This window comes from Schistocerca piceifrons, chromosome X (genome assembly GCF_021461385.2).
Source record: "Schistocerca piceifrons isolate TAMUIC-IGC-003096 chromosome X, iqSchPice1.1, whole genome shotgun sequence".
In the NCBI taxonomy this organism is placed as follows: Eukaryota; Metazoa; Arthropoda; class Insecta; order Orthoptera; family Acrididae; genus Schistocerca; species Schistocerca piceifrons.
Genome location: NC_060149.1, coordinates 152650363 through 152666471, shown reverse-complemented (window position 1 = coordinate 152666471; position 16109 = coordinate 152650363).

The window sequence follows — 16109 nt, the reverse complement described above, 5'->3', positions numbered from 1 at the left end:
TTTCAATGTAGATCAAGATGAGGGTCTTTCAAGAACGACACGCCTCTTTCCAGTTAGTTTCAGCTACGAACTACAACGATAAACACGCAGACAGGCTCTTTCTATCTCCCTCTCTCTCTCCCTCTCTCTTCTCTCTCCCTCTCTCTCTCTCTCTCTCTCCCTCGTACACACACACACACACACACACACACACACACACACACACGCACAAATACACTATGTGATCAAAAGTATTCGGACACCTTGCTGAAAGTGACTTACAAGTTCGTGGCGCCCTCCATCGGTAATGCTGGAATTCAATATAGTGTTGGTCCATCCTTAGCTTTGAGGACAGGTTCCACTCTCGCAGACCTACGTTCAATCAGGCGCTGGAAGGTTTCTTGTGGAATGGCAGTCCGTTCTTCACGGAGTGCTGCACTGAGGAGAGGTATTGATTTCGGTCGACGAGGCCTGGCACGAAGTCGGCGTTCCAAAACATCCCAAAGGTGTTCCATAGGATCAGGTTAGGACTCTGTGCAGGCCAGGCCATTACAGAGATGATATTGTCGTGTAACCATTCCGCCACAGGCCGTGCATTATGAACAGGTGCTCGATCGTGTTGAAAGATGCAATCGCCATCCCCGAATTGGTCTTCAGCAATGGGAAGCAAGAAAGTGCTTAAAACATCAATTTAGGCCTGGGCTGCGACAGTGACACGCAAAACATCAAGGGGTAAAAGCCACCTCCATGAAAAACACGACCACACCATAACACCACCGCCTCTGAATTTTACTGTTGGCACTACACACGCTGGCAGATGAAGTTCACCGTTCATTCGCCTTATTCACACCCTGTCATCGAATCGCCACATTGTGTACTGTGACTCGTCACTCCACACAACGTTTTTCCACTGTTCGATTGTCCAATATTGACGCTCCTTACACCAAGCGATGCGTCGCTTGGCATTTATCGGCTTGATGTGTGGCGTATCAGCAGCCGCTCGACCATAAAATCCAAGTTTTCTCACCGCCCGCTTGATTGTCATAGTACATGCAGTGGATCCTGAAGCAGTTTGGAATTCCTGTGTCATGGTCTGGATAGATGTCTGCCTATTACATATTACGACCCTCTTCAGCTGTCGGCGGTCTCTGTCGTCAACAGACGAGGTCGGACTGTACTCTTTTGTGCTGTACCTGTCCCTTCACGTTTCCACTTCACAGTCATATCGGAAACAGTGGATCCAGGGATGTTTAGGGGTGCGGAAATCTCGCTTACAAATGTATGACACAAATGACATCCAATCACCTGACGACGTTCGATGTCCGTGAAATCCGCGGAACGCCCCATTCTGCTCTCTCACGATGACTAATGACTACTGAGGCCCGGGTTCCCGGGTTCGATTCCCGGCGGGGTCAGGGATTTTCTCTGCCTCGTGATGGCTGGGTGTTGTGTGCTGTCCTTAGGTTAGTTAGGTTTAAGTAGTTCTAAGTTCTAGGGGACTGATGACCATAGATGTTAAGTCCCATAGTGCTCAGAGCCATTTGAACCATTTGACTACTGAGGTCGGTGATAAGGAGTACCTGGCAGTAGGTGGCAGCACACTGCACCTAGTATGAAACACTTATGTTTTTGGGGGTGTCCGGATACTTTTGATCACATAGTGTGCATACACATTGTGATATAATTTTTTTGAATTGTCCTCTCAGATTTTTTTTTTAAACGACTTAGATCGACTGCAGGCACTCGAATGCGTCCAATCGATTACTTCACCCAGAAAGCTCTTTGTCCAGCATAAACTAAATTTTCAAGTACTATAAGCTGATTCTCACGTAACATAAGAGACACGTTTGGCTACAACACAACACTGCATGACATTATCCGTCCCTTTTCACACCAAGTATTTTACGTATAGTTATTCTGTCAGCTCTCATGATTAGCAGTACGTAAGTTTTTAGAAATTATGTCCATCATTACCAATATTTATTGGAAGTCAGGCAACCTCTTATTCGCAGTGACATAGTACGTTTTGTGGGGTACAGCGTCCATGAACTAATCCCACCAAGTCTGATAGTAAAGCACGGCTAAAGTTATTTTTGACACATTCTTTAAGCTGTTAAGGTATGTCAGTCGAAGCATTGGACCAAAATACCTCGAATCAGTTACCTATTTCCCAAAAATACAATGATTAAATTATATAGTGTACTGATAACTTAAAGATGCTTTACATTAACAAGATCTGATTTCAAATTTGTACTACACTAATCAGCTGCAGTCATTTGATACACAAGACAACAACCCGCGCAATTTTTATTTTCGCATTTTTCTTGTTTTCCATCCTTCTACCCCCATATCAGGACTGTTCACTCGATATATACTGCCTGAAAAAAAAGTGAATTTCCTAGAAGATATGGCCAGATGTCAATGTAATTTCGTACGCATGCACTCATTGTCGGGTACATAAACGATTAGAGCAGCAAAAATGTGTGATAGGTAGCACGTCCACCAGAGTACATTAGTGTTGTTCGTGTTTAGTCTTGCTACCAGCTCTGCAAGGGTGTAAAAGAGACGTGGAAATCATCAGATGTTAATTGACCACTGTGAAAGAAACGGAAATGCAGCGTACACGTGTGAGACAGCTTGTCAACATCTGACAGAGTTTGGAAGGAGTTATTTTGTGGGTCTCCATTTGGTTGGCTGCTGGAATCCTGCAATAGCCAGATTTGTGGGGTATTCGGATGTGGTAGAGACCCGATTATTTATTTATTTATTTAGACGTCAAGTTCCGTAGAACAAAACTGTGGAGCAAACCTCCTAGGTCATGGAACGTGTCAGTACATTAAATTACAACATAAAAGCAGATATTAAAAAATGTTTCTGAACTCAAAAAATGTCAAACCATAAGTTTAAGTAAACGCAATCAACAATATAACATAAGAACCAGCTTAATTTTTCAAGCAACTCCTTAACAGAATAGAAGGAGTGACCCATGAGGAAACTCTTCAGTTTCGATTTGAAAGAGCATGAATTATTGCTAAGATTTTTGAATTCTTGTGGTAGCTTATTGAAAACGGATGCAGCAGTATACCGCACACCTTTCTGCACAATATTTAAGGAAGTCCGATACAAAAGCAGGTTGGATTTCTGCCGAGTATTAACTGAGTGTAAGCTGCTTATTCTTGGGAATAAACTGATATCGTTAACAAGAAACGACAGTAAATAATATATGTATTGAAAGGCCAGTGTCAAAATGCCAAGACTAGTGAACAGGGGTCGACAAGAGGTTCGCGAACTTACACCACATATCACCCGAACCGCCCGTTTCTGAGCCAAAAATATCCTTTAAGAATTGGAAGAGTTACCCCAAAATATTAATTTAAGGAGATGGGACCTGGATAAACTGAAAGAACCAGAGGTTGTAGAGAGTTTCAGGGAGAGCATAAGGGAACAATTGACAGGCATGGCGGAAGGAAATACAGTAGAAGAAGAATAGGTAGCTTTGAGAGATGAAATAGTGAAAACAGCAGAGGATCAAATAGGTAAAAAGACGAGGGCTAGTAGAAACCCTTGGGTAACAGAAGAAATATTGAATTTAATTGATGAAAGGAGAAAATACAAGAATGCAGTAAATGAAGCGGGCAAAAAGGAATACAAACGTCTCAAAAATGAGATCGATAGGAAGTGCAAAATGGCTAAGCAGGCATGGCTAGAGGACAAATGTAAGTATGTAGAGGCTTTTCTCACTAGGGGTAAGATAGATACTGCCTACAGAAAAATTAAAGAGACCTTTGGAGAAAAGAGAACCACTTGTATGAATATCAAGAGTTCAGATGGAAACCCAGTTCTAAGCAAAGAAGGGAAAGCAGAAAGGTGGAAGGAGTATATAGAGGGACTATACAAGGGCGATGTACTTGAGGGCAATGTTATAGAAAGGGAAGAGAATGTAGATGAAAATGAAATGGGAGATACGATACTGCGTGAAGAGTTTGACAGAGCACTGAAAGACCTGAGTCGAAACAAGGCCCCAGGAGTAGACAACATTCCATTAGAACTACTGACGGCCTTGGGAGAGCCAGTCCTGACAAAACTCTACCATCTGGTGAGCAAAATGTATGAGACAGGCGAAATACCCTCAGGCTTCAAGAAGAATATAATAATTCCAATCCCAAAGAAAGCAGGTGTTGACAGATGTGAAAATTACCGAACTATCAGTTTAATAAGTCACGGCTGCAAAATACTAACGCGAATTCTTTACAGACGAATGGAAAAACTGGTAGAAGCCGACCTCGGGGAAGATCAGTTTGGATTCCGTAGAAATATGGGAACACGTGAGGCAGTACTGACCCTACGGCTTATCTTAGAAGCTAGACTAAGAAAAGGCAAACCTACGTTTCTAGCATTTGTAGACTTAGAGAAAGCTTTTGACAATGTTGACTGGAATACTCTCTTTCAAATTCTAAAGGTGGCAGGGGTAAAATACAGGGAGCGTAAGGCTATTTACAATTTGTACAGAAACCAGATGGCAGTTATAAGAGTCGAGGGGCATGAAAGGGAAGCAGTGGTTGGGAAGGGAGTGAGACAGGGTTGTAGCCTCTCCCCGATGTTATTCAATCTGCATATTGAGCAAGCAGTAAAGGAAACAAAAAAAAATTGGAGTACGTATTAAAATCCATGGAGAAGAAATAAAAACTTTGAGGTTTGCCGATGACATTGTAATTCTGTCAGAGACAGCAAAGGACTTGGAAGAGCAGTTGAATGGAATGGACAGTGCCTTGAAAGGAGGATATAGGATGAACATCAACAAAAGCAAAATGAGGATAATGGAATGCAGTCGAATTAAGTCGGGTGATGCTGAGGGAATTAGATTAGGAAATGAGACACTTAAAGTAGTAAAGGATTTTTGCTATTTGGGGAGCAAAATAACTGATGATGGTCGAAGTAGAGAGGATATAAAATGTAGACTGGCAATGGCAAGGAAAGCGTTTCTGAAGAAGAGAAATTTGTTAACACCGAGTATAGATTTAAGTCTCAGGAAGTCGTTTCTGAAAGTATTCGTATGGAGTGTAGCCATGTATGGAAGTGAAACATGGACGATAAACAGTTTGGACAAGAAGAGAATAGAAGCTTTCGAAATATGGTGCTGCAGAAGAATGCTGAAGATTAGATGGGTAGATCACATAACTAACCATGAGGTATTGAATAGGATTGGGGAGAGGAGGAGTTTGCGGCACAACTTGACTAGAAGAAGGGATCGGTTGGTAGGACACGTTCTGAGGCATCAAGGGATCACCAATTTAGTATTGGAGGGCAGCGTGGAGGGTAAAAATCGTAGAGGGAGACCAAGAGATGAATACACTAAGCAGATTCAGAAGGATGTAGGCTGCAGTAGGTACTGGGAGATGAAGAAGCTTGCACAGGATAGAGTAGCATGGATAGCTGCATCTAACCAGTCTCAGGACTGAAGGCCACAACACACCCCAAAATATAATACCATTCGACATAAGCGAATGAAAATAAGCAAAGTAGACTAATTTTCGAGTCCAACTGTCACTTACATCAGATACCGTTCGAATAGTAAAAATGGGAGCATTAATTCTTTGAACAAGATCCTGAACGTGTGATTTCCACTACAGTTTACTATCTATCTGAACACCTAGAAATCTGAAGTGTTCAGTTTCACTTATCATACGTCCATTCTGTTAAATTAAAATGTCGCGTTTTGTTGAATTGTGTGGTGGAAACTATAAAAACTGAGTCTTACTGTGATGTAGCATTACTTTATTTTCTATGAGCCATGAAGTTATGTCATGAACTGCTCTATTTGAAACCGAGCCAATGTTGCACACAACATCCTTTGTTACCAAGCTAGTATCATCAGCAAACAGAAATAGTTTAGAGTTACCTGTAGTACTGGGGTGCACATTATTTATATAAATAAGGAACAGGAGTGGCCCCAAAACTGATACCTGGGGCACACACCCCCCCCCCCCCCCCCATTTGACCATACTCCACTCAGACCCGTTATCACAGCCATTCTCAACACTGTGAATAGTGTACTTTTGCTGTCTGTTGTTAAAGTAAGATGTGAACCGATTGTGAGCTACTCCCTGTATTCCATAATGGTCCAACTTCTGGAGCAATATTTTGAGATCAACACAATCAAACGTCTGAGTTAAATAAAAAAGTATGCATTGCGTTCGAAACCTTTTGTTTAACCCATCCAGTACCTCAGAGAGAAAAGAAAATATAGTATTTTCAGTTGTTAAACCACTTCTAAATCCGAACTGTACATTTGATAGCAAATTATGTGATATAAAATTATCAATCATCCTTCAATAACTTTAGCTAAGACTGATGGCACAGAAATAGGTCTAAAATTGTCTCCATTATCCCTTTCTCCCGTTTTATAAAGCGGCTTTACTACTGGGTACTTTAGTCGTTCAGGAAACTGACCATTCCTAAAGGAAAAATTACAAATATAGCTAAATACAGAACTGACATGTGCAGCACAGTACTTTAACATTCTGCTAGGCACTCCATCATATCTATGAGAATCCTTAGTCTTCAGTGATTTAATTATTGGTTCAATATTCCCCTTGTCTGTATCACAGAGGAGTATTTCAGACATCGATCTCGGAAAGGCATTTGGCAACAGAGTTATATGATTCCCAGTAGAAACTAAATTTTTTTTAGTTCACCAGCAATGCTCAGAAAATGATTGTTAAATACTGTACATATATCTGTTTTATCAGTGGCAGAAATATTTTTATTACGAACTTACTTAATACCGTCGACCTTCTGCTGCTGACCAGACACTTTCTTCACAACTGACCATATGGTTTTAATTTTATCCTGTGAATTAGCTATTCTATTTGCATACCACATACTCTTTGCCTTCCTAATAACATTTTTAAACATCTTACAATACTGTTTGTAATGGGCTACTGTAGCCTGATTGTGACTACTTCTAACATTCTTATACAGTTCCCACTTTGTTCTACATGATATTCTTATCCCACTAGGCTGCCACCCAGGCTGCCTTTTACTACTAGTACCCAGTTTAGAACGTTCTAGTGGAAAGCAACTCTCAAAGAGCATGAGAAATGTGTTAAGGAAAGCATTATATTTATCATCTATGTTATCGGAACTATAAACATCCTCCCTCTCTTGTTGCTTGATGAGGTTTGAAAAACTCTCTATTGCTGTTGGATTAATTTTCCTGTATAGTTTGTAATTGTATGTGACATTTGTTTGAGTACAAAAGCCTTTTAGTGTTAAAATTTGTACATCATGGTCTGTAAGGCCATTCACCCTTTTACTAACAGAATGCCCATGTAGCAATGAAGAATGAATAAAAATATTGTCTGTGGCTGTGCTACAGTTCCCCTCCACCCTGGTTGAAAAAAACCGTGTATGCATCCTATCATATGAATTTAGGAGATCTACCAACATCCTTTTTCTTGCACCATCATATACAAAATTAATATTGAAGTCACCACATATAACTAATTTCTTGTACTTTCCATAAAGTGAATCAAAAACCCTCTCTAGCTTGAGCAGAAATGCTCTGAGGTCAGAGTTAGGGGACCTATAAAGAACAAAAATTACAAGTTTAGCTTCACAAAATTCAACTGCCCTTGCACAATATTCAAATACCTGTTCAGTGCAGTGCCGTGATACGTCTATCGACTCAAATGGAATACTGTTTTCTACGTACATGGCCATTCCGCCACAATGCAAGGAACTCCTTGAAAAATATCCAGGTAATCTGTATCCTGGAAGCCTCTGAATTGCCAAATTATTCAAGTGGTGCTCTGACATACTAATAATTTCATAATCAACGTATATAAGCACTTCACTAACTTTATCTTTAATATCTCTTACATTTTGATGAAATATGCTAATTCCTTCTCTGCTTGGAAGCATGACGTCCTCTGAAGGTGATTCCTTAGTTAGAGGGACTTCCTTTAAGCAGGTTTACCTATCATCTGACTTCAATCTAAAAAAGGTGCAGCTCTAACACCAACTAAAACAGGAATTTTTCCATGAGTGATCCCACCACCAGCCACTACACTGTCACCTATAAGCTTTGTCAGCCTCCTCTTCCCATACCTATTGAAGTGCAAGCCATGCCTAGTGAAACCCGATCTACTGATAGACTCAACTGGCACCACTGCAATGTGACCAATACCCTCTGCCATCAGTGCCTTCTCCAGCCCCATGTTAATACACCTAACAGCCGCATTAAGATGAGGCTGATCATGACGCTGAAACGGCTGCACAAAATGCACATTAGTACCACCAGTTTGAGTAACTATCTTTACCACGTCATCACCTGCATCATATTCCCTGTACCTATCAAGACTATGGCCTGCTCGACCCACTATCACTACCTCATCCTCATTTGTTAAATTTCTACATAATTCTCCTATGCTGTCAGTTACCTGAGCCAACCCTGTATTAGGCTTCACAATGCTGGTGACTTGGTACTCACTCCCCAACACTTCGTGCAACTACTGGCCCAAACCTCTACCGTGTGAACTACCTAGCTGCAGAACCTTCTTCTTTCAGTTAGACTTCGCAACTGACTTAAACCTCCTAACTGCTCATGACTGCTGCATGCTTCCTACACCTACAGCTACAAGAGGCTCCTCTCCACTCAACTCTGACAGTTGGTCAAATCTATTGCATATGCGCAAAGTACAACTGTCTGAATACCTACTCCTCCCCCTAGCTGTCTTCTTACGAATTGCCAGTTCTCATTCCCTAGCACCCTTTACCTTCCTCAACCTATCTAGTTCCTCCTTTGCGTGTTGTATCTACACCTGAAGGGCACAGATCTTACGCTCCTGCTCCCCTACCAACTTATTTCAACTACAGATTCTGCATTATCAGGAGAGTATCTCGCTGCGATGTTGGACTGCATTGAAACGTCATGGCGGACATACTCATCATGAAAGTTCTTGTTGACCACGTTTGACCACCACAAGGGAGGACCGCCATACTGCGCACCAAGGACGTCATAACTCCGTCACATCTGCGCGTGTCATCCGGGAACAAGTAATAGACACCCTGAAACATTCTGTGTCATCCCGCACCATTGGTCGGAGATTAACAGCAGCTGGAGGAGGGAATTACCGTATCGCGTGTAGGCTGCCGTTAACACCACAACACAAACAACTGTCCCTGGAGTGCTGCCGTGACTGAGAAGTATGGACAGCTGATGAAAGGCCTCGCATTGTGTTCATCGATAAAGGGCGGTTCTGCACTACCCTGGATGATCATTGTCAGCGAGTATGAAGGCGACTTGGGGAGATGCCCCATTCTCCCAGTGTTTGGGAGGGGAACACGGGTGTTGTTGCGGACGTCGTGGTATGGGGAACCATGGGGTATAACATCAGGTCAGGACTCGTAGCGAGTAAGAAAACTTTGACAGCACAACAGTACGTCACTGACATCCAGCTTCTTCATGTGTTACCTCTCACGTGACAGCATCACGGTGCCACTTTACAAGACAATGCTCGTCCACACATGGCACATGTCTCTGTGAATTGTCTGCCTGATACTGACGTATTCCTGTGACCAGCAAGATCCCCAGATCTGTCCACGATGTAACACGTGTGTGGTCATGTCTGACAAGTCCATCCCAGTGTCGGGATCCAGGACATCAAGGACCCTTTACTGCACTTGCGGGCCAGCTAGCGTTAGGAGAGCATACAACGGCTTTCTGCTGCCTTTCTCAACCGAATCAGTGCGTCCAGGACAGATAAGATGCGACATCATACAGATAACTGGACTCTTACTGCCAAGTTTTTTTGTACATTTCATTCGATTTTGTTGTCACCCAAATAACGTCATATACCCTGGAAACCTATGAAGTTACATTCTGTTTCTGCTTTTCTTTTGGGTGTTTAACTTTTTTTGTCAGGCAATGTATGATAAACATGATTTGCATATGGACAAAACCGTGTACTCGTGAGGGACACAGACTTCGGCCTTGCACTAATGTGACCGTCACCTTAATTTGAAATTACAAATACAAAAGATAAACTGAATTGAAAGACTTTGTAATTATGACGTTTAGCTTGGCTGATGTCATAATAATGATGTCAGAAGCTAGCATCACAAAAGACGCTGCCTCATCTGACGGTGTGCAGACAGTGATGAGCAGTGAGAGGCAGTGGTGAATCTGACAGCAGTAGGAGAAGTTACTACATTTATGTCTCATCTTAGGTCGCACTTTATCTCCGTTTTGAATAACTGGATGCTGGCAACACCTTTTGGTAGAAATTAAGAATAAGCAAACATTCCGTATAAATTATTCAGATCACAAACTCACTTAAAACATCAAATGAAACCGCGAACCTCTAACTTAGGGCGAAACATCGACAAAGGTAAGAGTATCCACGGGAGTAGTTGATTTGGTTATCCTCTAACGTGATATTTATTAAATGCGAGAAAATAAACATAGGTAGATCTCAAAACACACACACACACACACACACACACACACACACACACACACATACACACACACACACATTCATGCACACACACATTCCTTAATTCAGCAAGGATTTATAGATTGTAGTACTGTTTGCTCACTAATAGAACAGGTGTTTATAGACAGCAGACGAGCGCAAAGACCACTTAGCATGCGCGAAAAGAAAAGTATTGTGTAACATGGAATTCCAGAAAGTTCAGCAGTGTGTATGTTTCAGTACGTTTTTGAGGTAAGTTTCCAATCCGTGTACCAGTGAGACCACTGTTGTCTGTAAACCTGCTTTATTACGAGAAAAGCAATTTCCGCAAGTTTTCTGCAGGTGCTTTATGATTACTTTATTTGTTCATACGTCTATTAATGTCTGTTGTCTGTTGATAAGTACTGATATATCTAAGCAGGCAAATAACTTTGGTTGCACGCTCCTTTTCCACTGTGATGTCCACAGAATCAACGAAATAAATTCACGTTGTGCTGAGTTTCATACGATTAAGAAGGTTCGGATTAAGCTCCATTATAAAGTGTATTTTGTCACTTTCTCTGGCTAATGGAATAGGGCTACTATTTTCAGTGCACGCATGCAACGGAAAAAATAGCCCAAAGACGCAGCACTTTGTTCAAGTATTTGACTGCACTCGTTACTAAGTGATTAAGTAACCTAATGACAATATTGTTGGACATTCTAGCCCTCTTTCTTCTTAAAAAGAAAAAAATCACTATTTGTCTGCGTTATAGCTCTTCGAGGCCGAACGTTAACAATTTTGCAAAGACATCGGTGCCACGACTCCCACTTATTAATTACTTGTAAGCTGAATATGTCGTCGTAGCTGCCATCAGTTTCACATCTCCAGTGCAGCAAGCTGTGTAAATTTAAGTATTAACTGTGTTTTTCTTACTTGTCACTTCTTTTTCCGAGTGTTTTTTGCTTTTAGGAAGCTTTAATTTTCGAGTACTAGTAATAATGTTCCATAGATTCCGTGTTTGTTTTGAATACAGTCAGAGAGAGTCCCTTTAGTCAGCTGTAGTGCCAGTACTGCTAGTGTCGTTGTAACTGCCGTCTGCTTCACATCTCCTGTGCAGAAAGCTACGTAAATTTAAATATTAACTGTGTTTTTCTTACTTGTCACTTCTTTTTCCGCGTGTTTTTGCTTTTAGGAAACTTTAATTTTCGAGTACTCGTAATAGTGTTCCATAGATTTCGTGTTTGTTTTGAATACAGTCCACAGACAGTTAGTGCTTATTTTCATTGTTTCCAACAAGAAGTGCCTAGTAACCACAATTTCGTCAGCTATCAGTCCCCTTTAGTGAATTAGCAGTCTAATTAAAAGTTGATTACTTAACTCTCTACAGTAAATTGTTGATTTCTTAGGATGGATAGGATGTGTGACTGCTGTGTACGGACGCAGGAGGAGCTGGCCACTGTTCGCAAACAGCTGAACGTGCTGATGGCCGCGGTCAGCCGTCTTCAGGCTACTGCCTCGGAGTGTAGCGGCAGTGGGGAGGCTGGTGCGTCGCATGTTACACCCAAGGTGTTACATGCTTCACCCACGGTCCCTGCTGTTGAGACATCTTTGCGAGTACCGGGTGCGGTTGGGCCACCCTCTCCCCAAGGGGAGTGGCGGGTTCAACGGCGTTCGCGTCGTACGAGGCGGAGGGTCAGTGTGGAGGCTGGCCGTATGGCATCGCCCGCTCTGCCTCTGAGTGGACATGTGGCCCGTTCCTTCAGCAAGGTTCGATCAGGCACACGGGGAGAGGGGTTTATTAGTGATTGGGAGCTCCAATGTTAGGCGGGTGATGGAGCCCCTTAGGGAAATAGCGGAAAGGTCGGGGAAGAAGGCCAGTGTTCACTCTGTCTGCTTGCTGGGGGGTCTCATCCGAGATGTGGAGAAGGCCCTGCCGGCGGCGATAGAGGTCACTGGGTGCACCTGACTGTAAATTGTTGCTCATGTCGGCACCAATGACTCCTGCCTATGGGTTCAGAGGTCATCCTCAGTTCATACAGTCGGTTGGCGGAGTTGGTGAAGGCGGAAAGCCTCGCTCGCGGGGTTGAATCTGAGCTAACTATTTATAGTGTCGTTCCCAGAACCGATCGCGGTCCTCTGGTTTGGAGCCGATTGGAAGGCTTAAACCAGAGGCTCAAACGAATCTGCGGAGATCTGGGGTGCAAATTTCTCGACCTCTGCTATCGGGTGGAGAAATGTAGAGTACCCCTGAATAGGTCAGGCGTGCCTTACACGCAGGAAGCGGCTACCAGGGTAGCGAAGTACGTGTGCACATGTGGGTTTTTTAGGCTATAGAATTCCCTCCCTAGGCCCGACAAGACGCCTCCAGAAACGCGACGAGGTAGCAGTAGGCAAAACGCAACAGGGAATGACAATATTAATGTGGTAACAGTAAACTGCAGGAGCGTCTATAGAAAGGTCCCAGAACTGCTCTCATTAATAAACAGTCACAATGCCCACATAGTACTAGGGACGGAAAGTTGGCTGAAACCAGATGTAAACAGTAACGAAATTCTAAACTCAGATTGGAATTTATACCGCAGAGACAGGCTGGACAGTGAAGGGGGAGGCGTGTTTATGGCGATAAAAAGTGCAATAGTATCGAAGAAAATTGACGGAGATCCGAAATGTGAAATAATTTGGCTGAAGGTCACGGTTAAAGCAGGATCAAACATGGTAATTGGATGTCTCTATAGGCCCATTGTGGCCGAGCGCTACGGTCGCAGGTTCGAATCCTACCTCGGGCATGGATGTGTGGGATGTCCTTAGGTTAGTTAGGTTTAAGTAATTCTAAGTTCTGGGGGACTGATGACCTGTGAAGTTAAGTCCCATAGTGCTCAGAGCCATAGGCCCCCAGGCTCAGCAACTGTTGTGGCAGAACACCTGAAGGAAAATTTGGAAAATATTTCGAGCAGATTTCCCGACCATGTTATAGTTCTGTGTGGAGATTTTAATTTACCAGATATAGACCGGGAGAATCAAACGTTTATAACGGGTGGCAGGGACAAAGAATCCAATGAAATTATCTGAAAACTACCTTGAGCAGTTAAACAGAAAACCGACTCGAGGCGATAACATATTAGACCTTCTGGTGACAAGCAGACCCGAACTATTTGAAGCAGTTAACGCAGAACAGGAAATCAGCGATCATACAGCGGTTACAGCATCGATGATTTCAGCCATAAATAGAAATACTGAAAAAGGTAGGAAGATTTTTCTGTTTAACAAAAGTGACAAAAAGCAGATTTCAGAGTACTTGACGGCTCAACACAAAAGTTTTATCTCAAGTATAGATAGTGTTGAGGATCAGTGGCCAAAGTTAAAACCATCGTACAATATGCATTAGATGAGTATGTGCCAAGCGAGATCGTAAGAGAGGGAAAAGAGCCAACGTGATACAACAACCGAGTCAGAAAACTGCTACGGAAGCAAAGGGAACTTCACAGCAAACATAAACATAGCCAAAACCTTGCAGATAAACAAAAATGACACGAAGCGAAATGTAGTGTGAGGAGGACTATGCGAGAGGCGTTCAACGAATTCGAAAGTAAAGTTCTATGTACTGACTTGGCAGAAAATCGTAAGAAATTTTGGTCTTACGACAAAGCGGTAGGAGGATCAAAACAAAATGCCCAGACATTCTGTGACCAAAATGGTATTGAAACAGAGGATGACAGACTAAAGGCCGAAATACTAAATGTCTTTTTCCAAAGCTGTTTCACAGAGGAAGACTGCACTGTAGTTCCTTCTCTAGATTGTCGCACAGATGACAAAATGATAGATATCGAAATAGATGACAGTGGGGTAGAAAAACAATTAGAATCGCTCAAAAGAGGAAAGGCTGCTGGATCTGATGGGATACCAGTTCGATTTTACACAAAGTACGCGAAGGAACTTGCCCCCTTCTTGCAGCGGTGTACCGTACGTCTCTAGAAGAGCGTAGCGTTCCAAAAGATTGGATAAGGGCACAGGAATCAGAATGGGTTTCGAAAAAGGTGATCGTGTGAAACCCAGCTTGCGCTATTCGTCCACGAGACTCAGAGGGCCGTAGACACGGGTTCACAGGTAGATGCCGTGTTTCTTGACTTCCGCATGGCGTTTGATACAATTCCCCACAGACCTTAAATGAACAAAGTAAGAGTATAAGGACTATCAGACCAATTGTGTGATAGTATATCGAGAGGTTGTAACAATGGAAAATTGTACTGAAATGCAGGAGGATCTGCATCGAATTGACGCATGGTGCAGGGAATGGCAATTGAATCTCAATGTAGACAAGTGTAATGTGCTGCGAATACATAGAAAGAAAGATCCTTTATCATTTAGCTACAATATAGCAGGTCAGCAACTAGAAGCTGTTAATTCCTTAAATTATCTGGGAGAAGGCATTAGGAGTGATCTAAAATGGAATGACCATATAAAATTAATCGTCGGTAAAGCAGATGCCAGACTGAGATTCATTGGAAGAATTCTAAGGAAATGCAGTCCCAAAACAAAGGAACTATGTTACAGTACACTTGTTCGCCCACTGCTTGAATACTGCTCACCGGTGTGGGATCCGTACCAGACAGGGTTGATAGAAGAGACAGAGAAGATCCAGCGGAGAGCAGCGCGTTTCGTTACAGGATCATTTAGTAATCGCGAAAGCGTTACGGAGATGACAGATAAACTCCAGTGGAAGACTCTGCAAGAGAGACACTCGGTAGCTCGGTACGGGCTTTTGTTGAAGTTTCGAGAACATACCTTCACCGAGGAGTCAAGCAGTATATTGCTCCCTCCTACCTATATCTCGCGATGAGACTATGAGGATAAAATCAGAGAGATTACAGCCTACACAGAGGTATATCGACAATTTTTCTTTCCATGAACAATACGAGACTGGAACAGAAGGCAGAACCGATAGAGGTACTCAAGGTACCCTCCGCCAAACACCGTCAAGTGGCTTGAGGGGTATGGAATGTAGATGTAGAATACGGGGTATCTCAGCTATGACATGTCGGTATACTTTGTACAGTAGGTAGGCTGTCGCAAAAGCTGTTCGGGACAATTTTTCAGTGAGTCAGTTTGACTCTTTCACGCAAAAAATTGGATGTCTGTCAACATTTACTGCTATTGTGAAATATTATTCTTTCTTAAACGTTTGGCAGTTACACAGAATGCTTTACACCTTTTTCATTCAACTTGCACAACTCTTACGTCACATTCTTTCGATTCACGTTTTCCTCATTTACTCCAACATATCTGCATCAAATACGAGAAATGCAAGAGGATTCTATCCGGCCTTTTTAATTATTGAAACTTCAATTGGGTATTACTTTAAGAAACCCTTAATGGCAACACCGGTATAAGTTTTATGAGGTGAATGTTTTGACAAAAGACGATATTTCTCTTTGTCGAAAGTAAAATTATTGCAAATGGGGCGCTAGCCCACATTATCCAAGAATTGGGATCAGAGAGATCAGGTGTTACTGAAGATACTGAGCTGCAGATTGCCTGGCTGATTTGGAAATTGGAAATTTGTGGTAAGTTCTGTGGGACCAAACTGCTGACGTCATCGGTCCCTAAGCTTACACACTACTTAATCTAACTTGCGTTAAGGACAACACACACACCCATGCCCGAGGGAGGAC